Source organism: Triticum aestivum, chromosome 3D, assembly GCF_018294505.1.
Source record: "Triticum aestivum cultivar Chinese Spring chromosome 3D, IWGSC CS RefSeq v2.1, whole genome shotgun sequence".
NCBI classification, from domain to species: Eukaryota; Viridiplantae; Streptophyta; class Magnoliopsida; order Poales; family Poaceae; genus Triticum; species Triticum aestivum.
Window position 1 is genome coordinate 147,215,391 of NC_057802.1, and position 10,048 is coordinate 147,225,438.

Genomic DNA, 10,048 nt, shown 5'->3' on the forward strand with positions numbered 1-10,048 from the left:
ATGGCGGAAAGCTTTGGCCACGACTGATCTTGAGGCTGCGTGGTGGCCGCATTCGCCTTGATGGATATCCTTGAGGATTGCCACTCCTTTTTCTGGCTCGACACAGCGCTGGAAGACTCCAGTGACGCTGCGCTTGACAAGCTCTCTGTTGATTATTGCATATGCTCCGGCTCATCGTTGCACTAGTCTTGCTGAGATCTCATCAGCCGGCAGCTCTCTGCTGACTAGGAATCTGAGGATGGGCTGGGCCTATGATGGAGCTATGACTTCTTCTTCTGTTAGTGCGGCCACCATGACTCGGGTGGGTGGGTCGGGAGGCGTGGAATTGGAGTCGGCCACCGCTTCTTGTGTTGCTATAGTCCCCGGGCCGACTGCTGTAGTCCCCGGGCCGGGTGCGGCTATGGCAGTTGGCGAGCCAGTTGTCGAAGTCCCCGTGCCGCCTATGGGATTCTTCCAGTCGGATCCGGCTACATCGGGGACAGGCGGTACTAAGATAGAGTCCGACTCTGGGGACGGCTTGATGGATGGCTTGAGGAGGCGCTGGAGGGAGACGCCGGTCGGTATAGCCTGTCGGGTGGAGCCGATCCGTGCCAGGGCATCTGCTTGGTCGTTGTCGACCCTTGGCACGTGAAGGAACTCGCACCCTTCGAAGTACCCACTGATCTGCTGGACGAGGAATCGATAGCTCGCCATGTTCGCGTCCTTGGCGTCCCAGTCACCAGACGACTACTGGACCACCAAGTCTGAGTCGCCGTAACACAGGATCCGGCGTATGCCGAGCTCTTTGGCTAGCCGGAGCCCATGTACGAGCGCCTCGTACTCGACCACGTTGTTGGAGGCGGCGAAGTGGATTTGCAGCGTGTATCTGAGCTTGTCGCCTTTGGGAGAGGTGAGGACGATGCCGGCTCCCAAGCCGGTGCGCATCTTGGACCCGTTGAAGTGCATCCACCAATGGGTAGAGTCGGGAGCCGGCGGTAGGTACTGGGTCTCGGCCCAGTCGACGAGGAAGTCGGCCAATGCTTGGGACTTGATGGCGGTGCGGGGCTGGTAGAAGATTGTGTATGACGCCAATGCAATGGCCCATTTAGCCACCCGGCCGGATGCGTCCCGGCTGCCTATGATCTCGGCAAGCGGGGCGGTGCACACGACCGTGATGGGATGCTCTTCGAAGTAGGGCTTCATCTTCTTGGCGGCGAAGTACACCCCATAGCACATCTTCTGGTAGTGCGGGTAGTTTTGCTTTGAGCTGGATAGTACTTCGCTTAGATAATACACCGGCCTCTAGACTAGCTGGGCTCGGCCTTCTTCCGGGCGCTGGACCACGACAACTGTACTGACCACTCGGCTAGTCGCGGCAATGTAGAGGAGCATGGGCTCCTTCTAAGTCGGTGCCGCCAGGACAGGTGGGGTGGTCAGCATCTTCTTTAGCTCATGGAAGGCTTAGTCGGCTTGGTCATTCCACTCGAAGTGAGTGGACTTCTTCATGAGTCGGTACAGGGGGAGAGCCTTTTCTCCTAGCCGGCTGATAAAGCGGTTTAGGGAGGCCAAGCACCCGGTGAACTTCTGCACATCTCGCAATTTGGTGGGAATCTCCATCCTCTCGATGGCCTTGATCTTCATAGGGTTGCACTCGATGCCGCGTTCGGAGACCAGAAAGCCTAGCAACTGGCCGGCTGGTACTCCGAACACGCATTCTCGGGGTTGAGCTTGATTTGGAATCGGCGCAAGTTGGCGAATGTTTCTTTGAGGTCTTCCAGCAGGGTGCCGCGCTTCTCTGTCTTCACCACAATGTCGTCTACATAGACGTGGGCGTTTCTGCCGGGTTGCTTGAGGAGGCATTTCTGCATGCCACGCTAAAAAGTGGCACCGGCATTCCTTAAGCCGAATGTCATAGTCAGGTAACAGAAAGCTCCAAATGGTGTGATGAAGGCAGTCTTCAGGCGGTCTGCTGGGTCCAACTTGATTTGATGGTACCCTGAGTAGGCATCCAAAAAACTCAACAGCTCGCATCCGGCTGTGGAGTCTATCACTTGGTCAATCCGTGGCAAAGCAAACGGATCCTTGGGGCAGGCCTTGTTGAGGCTGGTGTAGTCTATACACATGCGCCACTTGTTGTTCTTCTTCAATACCAGAACTGGGTTGGCAAGCCACTCTGGAAAAAATACTTCCATAATAAAGCCAGCGGCGAGGAGCCGGGCTATCTCTTCTCCTACGATTCTTCGCTTCTCTTCTGACAGTCGGCAAAGGGGCTATTTGACCGGCTTGGCGTCGGCCCGGACGTGCAATTTGTGCTCAGCGAAATCCTTCGGGACACCCGGCATGTCTTTTGGGGACCATGCAAAAATTTCTCGATTCTCACGGAGGAAGTCGACGAGCTCGCCTTCCTATTTACTGTCCAGGTTTGCCCCAATGACAGCAAACCTTTCCGGATTCTCCAGGTCCAGAGGTATCTTCTTCGTCTCTTTGGCCGGCTGGAAGGAGCCGTGCGCATCACAATCTTTGGGGTTGGGGGACAGGGCCGGCTGCTTGCCGGCCATGGCCACAACCCGCTCCGGTATCTTCTTCTCTTCTGCCACTACGAGGGACTCGGCCAGCCGGCTGCTGGCCATGGCGCACTCGATGGACTTCTTGTAGTCGCCGGCTATGGTGATGATCCCCTTCGAGCTCGGCATCTTCATCTTCAGGTAAGCGTAGTGGGGCACAGCCATGAACTTGGCCAGAGCAGGTCGGCCAAGCAAAGCATGGTAGGGGCTCTCCAGATCCACTACCTCAAACCAGATCGCTTCTCGGCGAAAATGATCCTTGTCTCCGAAGAGAACATCCATCTTGATCTTGCCAATCGGGGAACAAGACAAGCCGGGGACGATGCCATGGAACACGGTCCGGCTTGGCATAAGATGCTTTGCCTTGATGTTCAGCTTCTCCATGGTATTGCGGTACAGTATATTGATACTGCTTCCGCCATCTATCAGGACACGGGAGAATCGGGCAGCTCGCCTCTCTGTCGCGAGGGTGACATCCAAGACTAGTGCATAGGAGCCAGGGGATGGCCTGGCTCCAGTTGATGGGCTTCTCGGACCAGTGCATGAACTCGGGGGCGCTAGAGGCGACCGCATTGACCTCTTGATGCTGACGGCGCCGACTGCGCTTGTCTTCGGCTTGGCTTGTGAAGACGACGTAGGCGGCGTGCTCTTCAGGGAACTCATCTTGAATGGCTCCGACTGCCGGCGAGCCGCCGGCTGCTGGGGGCCTGGAGGCGGCGGGCCGGGAGGCGGAGGCGGCACCAACCCTTCGCCCTTGGAGATTCGCGTGAGCCAGTGGCATTTTCGGGTCGTGTGGTTGGACGGCTTCGCGCCGCTGTGGAACTTGCGGGGGGCGTCGAGAGTCTGCTCGTAAGAGAAAGCCGGCTGCCAAGCCGGCCTGCCACCCTTCTTCTTGGGAGCGGGCCGCTCTTCGGGCTGCTCATCTTCAACTGTGGCCACCTGCCGACTGGTGGAAGGCGGCATGGGGGCCTTGCGCTTGTGATCGTTCTGGTAGGGGCGCCGATTGGAGTCGCCAGCTGGCGTCTTGGGAGCCGGAGCAAGCACCTTCCCAGAAGCGGCCACTCGGAGCTCGGTCTTCATCGAGGAGTCGGCCGTGGTGTACTTGTCCGCGATGATCAGTTGTTCGTCGAGGGTAGCCGGCTCGTCGCAGAGGAGTCAATGCTTGAGGAGGGTGCCCTCTCGGCACCCGGCGGTGAAGTACTCGATGGCCTGAACCTCGTGCACCCCCTCGCAGGAGTTGCGGAGCTCGGACCACCGCGTGAGGTAGTCGCGGGTTGACTCGTTGGGCCCTTGGACGCATAGGGAGAGCTGGCGAGGCTTGGGAGGCCACTTGTATGTGCTGGTGAAGTTGCGGACGAAGACTTCCGTGAAGTCCAGCCAGCTGTTGATGCTGTAGGGCTTGAGGCTGTTGAGCCAGGTGCGCGCCGTGCCTTGCAGCATGAGGGGGACGTACTTCACGGCCACGCGCCGATTGCCGTTGGCTATGCTGACAGCAGTGGAGTAGTCGATGAGCCAATCTTCCGGCTTCACAGAGCCGTTGTACTTGGGCGTGTCTCTGGGGAGTGATAACCCTTTGTGGAAGGGCTCGTCGCGGATGCGGGGGCCAAAGCATGGCGGGCCGACATCGTCTTCTTCTTCTAGCGCTAGGGATCGAGCAAGGCGGTCGATCCGGTGGCGGGCGTCGTTCTCGCCGACTCCTTCTCGGCGGCCTAGTCGGTCACCAAGAGTCGGGTGCGTGACGGGCGGCGGGGTGAGACGTCTCTCTCTTCGAGGCAGGGGAGGAGGCGGATTTCCTTGGCGCTCCACCGCTCGAGGGCGGCCTTCCGCGTCGCGCTCGATGGTGATACGAGTCCGGCTGCGGCTAGCAGCCGGCTCCTTGTCTTTCCTGTGGCAGGCGCCGCTCACAGTCGGCGAGCGGGACGTCGCGGCATGCTCCCGGCGCGGGGGATGACTATCGGCACGGGCGCCGGCTTCGTGCCGTTCTATAGCCGCGTCGATCAGCTGCTGGATCCGCCTTGTCATGTAGGGGAGCTCGTCGGCTCCCAGCCCATTTAGCTCCTCAGCGGCCACCTGAGCGGCTCGCAAATTCTCGAGCGGGGTGGCGTAGACAGGGCGATCTGCCCCCAGCATGCTGGCGATAGCCGCGCCGCGCTTCTGGACGAAGCCGGCTCGGCTCGGCCCGCTAGGCGGCGGCGTACCGAAGGCGGCGCGGTCGACTTCGCGTTGGTGGGCCTCGGTGAGGCGTCTCATGGAGGCTATCTTCTGGCCTTCCGCGACGAGGGCGAGGCGGCGTGCCTCCAGGGTCTCGGCGTCGGCGTCGGCCGGGATGGGGACGGATAGGTCGTGCATCGCCGCTTGCAGGGCGTCGTGGGCGTTCTTGCCCGAGTTGGCGACGTGGCTGATGACCAACACTTCGGTGACAGCGCTGCTGCCATTGTCAGCTCGAGGGAGAGGATCGTCGAAGACCACCACGTCAGAGGGGTAGGCGTCGAGCGATGCCGTGTCGGAATCGACAAGCATCGGGTCGTTGGAGCCGACCGACTCCAAGTCTACAGCAGACTAGCTGGAGACGTGAAGCTGGTCGAGGAGGCTGACAAGGCGGCTCTCAGGGTAGTCCGTGCCCGCGTCGGACGCAGGCCCGTCGGAGATGCGATTCTCGCCGAGAAGATCGGCGAGGCAGCTCGCCGCGCAGGCGTCGTCGACGCCTTGCAGCGCGTCGAGGCAAGCGCCATCGGCGCAGCAGGCTGGCTGCGCTTGCGGGGGAGGAAGAGGTTTCCCGTCCAGAACAGGTCTCCGGACGACGGTGCACCTGGCCCCACGGTGGGCGCCAAATGTCGGGTGGTAGGTGCGACATATGCCAACGGGTGGCTTATCATGGTGGGAGCCAGTAAGACGTCGCCGGTGCCTGGAAACGGGATGAGGCGAAGACATGCACGCCGACGAATCTTACCCAGGTTCGGGGCTCTCCGTGGAGATAACACCCCTAGTCCTGCTCTGCGGGGTCTCCGCATGATCACTAGATCAAAAAGAGTAGCTACAAATGCTCCTAGAGCTGTCGGGTTCAAGGGAGAAGAAGAGCAAGGCTAGCTCTCACTTCCCTCTCTATATGGTGTGTGTGTAACTCTAAGAAGCCAACCCTTTGCATGGGTGCCCCGGGGGGTTTATATAGGCCCACCCCCCGGGGGTACAATTGTAATCCGGCTGGGCGCGGGTCCCAGTCGTCAGTGTCATGCTCGCCGGCTTCTCCGCCGGCCATTGGGGCCCGCCGACTGGTGGGTCCCGCTGGCTGCCGGCCTCTTGGTCGACAGGCCGGCCCCACTGCCTAGGGGTCTTGTCGGCGGCTGCTTACTGTAGCCTCGTCCCGGATGACGAGGGCTTGGTCGAGGTAAGCGTGGCTACAGTGTGCCGCCTCGAGGGCTCTCACTGTAGCCTTACCTCGTCTTGTCTCCTTAATGTGGCACGTGCTTCGAGGGAGGGGGTAGCCGGCTTCTGGGGGCCGGCTACGCCCTTGGCCGACTGGGGGAGGCCTGGGCCGCCTTCGCGCCTCTCTCTGGCTAAAGGGGCCCGCCGCCCGTGGGACGTACTGGTGCCCGTCGTGGATGACATTGAGGCCAGCATGGCTACAGGGCCGTGCCGGACGGGAGATGGCCAACCCGTACGGCGTCCTGTGGCCGCGCCTGCCTCGGGATTCGGGGGTAGTGGGCCGCACTGTAGCCACACCCCGTCCCGTCACCGTTATGTGGGCGTAGTTTCGGTGGGTGCAGCCTTGGCCGGCTTCTTGGAGTCGGCGCTCTTCATGGCCGGGTCTGGGGAGTCGGCATTCTCTACAGAGGTTCCTGGAGTCGGCCATCTCATAACTATCTTGGGGGAGTTTGCTGAAGCTGGGTCGCCTTCTGAGGGTCGGCTTCTGGGGTAGCCGACCGGAGGAAGGCGGCCCAGAGCTTTGAATGCTTGAAGGGTCAAATGGCCTGATAATTTTTGATGAACCATGGGTAGTCGGTTAGGCTACCCGTGGCCATTTACTCCGACACTTTGTACACACCCCTATCAGTAATATACAGTACCAGGAGTAGGCTTTTTCCTCAACTGCAAGGGTCCGAACTAGGGTAAAACTTTGCCTCGTATTACCATCCAGCCTAACAGTCAGGGATATCCTACCAAATGATATGATGGAATCATATCTGCCAACTACTAAGAGAGAGGTGTGTCTGGGGGGCAATGTGTGTGAGAGAGGCCTAAAGATAATGTGCGTGCGGGAGACACGTAGGCACATATATGTGCGTATAGAGGGCTAGTAGAGACTGTGCGTGTGTATATATGCATGTGAGAGAAATAGTGTTTTCCAACTGAGATTAGTGAAAAGAGTGGTACATAGTAGTCAGAAAGAGAGAGAGAGAGAGATACAGAGAGAGCATGTGCGTGAGACTCCCCGACACCCCGACAGAGATTGTGAGCATGTGTGAAAGAGAAATGTCGATGTATATAAAGTGTGTGCACTTATGCGGTAGATAGAGAGATATATAGCGCGTTTGTGAGAGCGGACCGAGGCATAGTGCATCTACGTGTAAAAGGTGGTTCTATGCATTAAATTAAAATATAAATGGCATTACTATTTTTGGATGAGATCATGAATTTTGCATATTGCGTATGGACGAAAATCGGTCTATCAGACACCCATACTCTATTGAATTCTAGCATGTGCATGTGTTTATTTCATATTATCGATCCGTAGAGTGAGAGTGGTTTGAAATACAGGCAATGGATTCTTTTGCAATTCATATATAAACATTAATTAGTGCACTCCATGTTGTTAGTGCGAAGCACTTTATACATTTGTCACTTGCATGGATACATTCCAAATTGCTAGCTACGAAATAGAATACATGTCGTATTCAACATAAAGGGGGTTTCGAAGATTTGAATTCATAGGAAGTGCATCCATCTATTTGAACCCGACATAATGGCATTTGTAAATCAGATGTAAAAGGGGGCATCAATCTTTGTTGTGCGTTTGAACATGCTATATATATTCATATGCATGTCTAACTTTTTTTTGCAACCAAGGAGATTATATCTGGAACCATGCATGAACTGAGGTAAGTTGCATATTTTTTAATATATACTCGTGTACAATGTATATTCAAATGTACCACCTCCATTCCAAAATAATCGCAGCTTTAGGATTTTCAAGAGTAAAGATTTGTGAAGTTTGACAAATCCTGAATGTTCAATTCAAGGGAACCGAAAACGTTAATGCTTCTGCTCCTAAATATTGAACGAAGCGCCAAATAGGCCTCTGGTCACCCGAAACCGCGCGAGACTAATGTTTGGTGGTAGGAAATTACTGTCCTGACTCTGGCCCGTGTAACCTATCGGCCCGATATCCAAAGGTCTAAACCGGGGTAGGTTTGTAACTTCACCAAGACGCCAATCTCAACCGCCTCCGAGAGGCATTCATACGCCGTGGGCGCCTAAACACCCATGCGCTCGGCCGAAATCTATCCCGCCCACATTTGGGACACCTGAGATTACTGTCCTACCCCCAACCCACAATATGTCCGAAATTTTAGATGGGGGCAAAGTTTGTAACTTTCCCCAAATTTCAAACAAGCGCGTCCCAAACCGAAACATTGTTCCCCCTTAGTTCCCCGCCTCCCTCCGTTTCCCCATTCATACTCCGTGGGCGCCAAAACACCCTCTCCACCAGCCGCGAAACCCCAGCCTCCTCCGTCCTCCACCCCATAGCGCCCAATCCACCGCCGCCCTCCTCCATCACGCCGGAGCCGGTACCCCGACGTTGTCGTCCAACGCAACCGCAACCGCAACGCCCTCAAGGACTTAGCAGCTGAAGCCAAGGTAGAGCTGCCTCCACGACGCCGACGCCGACGTGCGCCGTACCAGAACTACTCCAACCACGCCATCCTGTGCCTCACTGCTGCCGCTCCACTGTCGCAACCGTCTACTGCACCGGAGCTGTTCCCGCTACGTCGTCGTTCGCCGCCTCGGATCTGCTTCCCCGCCGCTGACAGACGGCCACCGCACCACACTCAACAACTTGGCCATGGGTTCGTCCAAGGCTGCACCGTCCTCCACAACTTCTCATTTCCAGCGAACCACAAGAAGATCATTGGAAAAATAGGAGGACACAGCATTGCCAGCAGAAAGAGGTACTCCTCTTCCCTTATTCGTGCAAACCTTACGTCTCTGCTCACACCGTATTCATCCCACGAAAGAAACTAGTTGAGCACTTCTTACTGCATCTTCTTCGTGATACTAAATGCACAAGGTTTCCTCCCTTTACTATTTCACGTTTGCTAGAGGTCAGTAGCCCGCCTAGATTTCAATTCAGGGTCAGTCGAACCGCTATTAAAAGAAGGAGCACCCGCTTAGGTGCGCGGAGCAACTAGTCCGCCTGTTCGCTGGGGAAGCGGCGCATCAGTGTCTATCATAGGGGTGTGGGGCGCAGGAGCTGCTTGCGCCCGATCTGGAGGTCGGCGGGGCTTGAATGGATGGCCGGGGGCGGTGCCAAGCACAACTCCCAACCGGTCGACTGACCGAGCTCCTTTCTTCATGGTGTATGGTGCTGAAGCTGTGCTTCTGAGTGACTTGCTGCACAACGCCCACCGAGTGGAACTCCTCTCAGAAGCTGAAGCAGAACAGGCACGCCAAGATGCGGTTGATCTCCTGGAGGAAGAATGAGAGATGGCTCTGATCCGGTTGACCATCTATCAACAAGACCTGCGTCGATTCCATGCCCGTAATATCAGAGATCGAGCATTCCAAGAGGGAGACCTTGTGCTCCGAGTACACCAAAAACGACCTCACAAGCTCGCTCCGGCCTGGGAAGGTCCCTTCATCATCACCAAGGTGCTCCACAACGGGGCGTATCACCTCTACAACATAGCCAAGAAATAAGACGAGCCACGCTCGTGGAATGCGGAGCTGCTCTGCTGTTTTTATACCTAAACACTCGGAACGACGAGTTGTAATAAGAATCCTTCAGTTTGCAATCAAAGACAAGATTGTTGTGGTATCTTAACGATTATTATCCCATAAACACATGTGTTCAAATCCCCCATTGGGTGGGTTAGCCGCGAATCCGATTCGCCTAAGTTTCAAAAACACTCCGAGTGGAGAGCAATCCTCCCACTCGGAGGCTTAGCTGTGTCCCCGTACTCGCCTAAGTTAAAAAAACCACTCCGAGTGAAGAGCAACCCTCTCACTCGGGGACTTAGCTGCGAATCCGATTCGCCTCAGTTTCAAAAACACTCCGAGTGGAGAGCAATCCTCCCACTCGGAGGCTTAGCTGTGACCCCGTACTCGCCTAAGTTAAAAAAACACTCAGAGTGGAGAGCAATCCTCCCACTCAGAGGCTTAGCTGCGACCCCGTACTTGCCTAAGTTAAAAAATCACTCCGAGTGAAGAGGAACCCTCTCACTTGGGGGCTTAGCTGCGACCCCGCACTCTCCTAAGTTTAAAAACACTCCGAGTGAAGATCAACCCTC

General features: G+C 56.5%; 1 pseudogene; it reads right to left on the reverse strand.

The window, feature by feature from the left end:
- Positions 1-1,302: 1,302 nt before the first annotated feature.
- Positions 1,303-10,048, reverse strand: part of LOC123074384 (uncharacterized) — a 17,522-nt pseudogene continuing 8,776 nt past the window's right edge.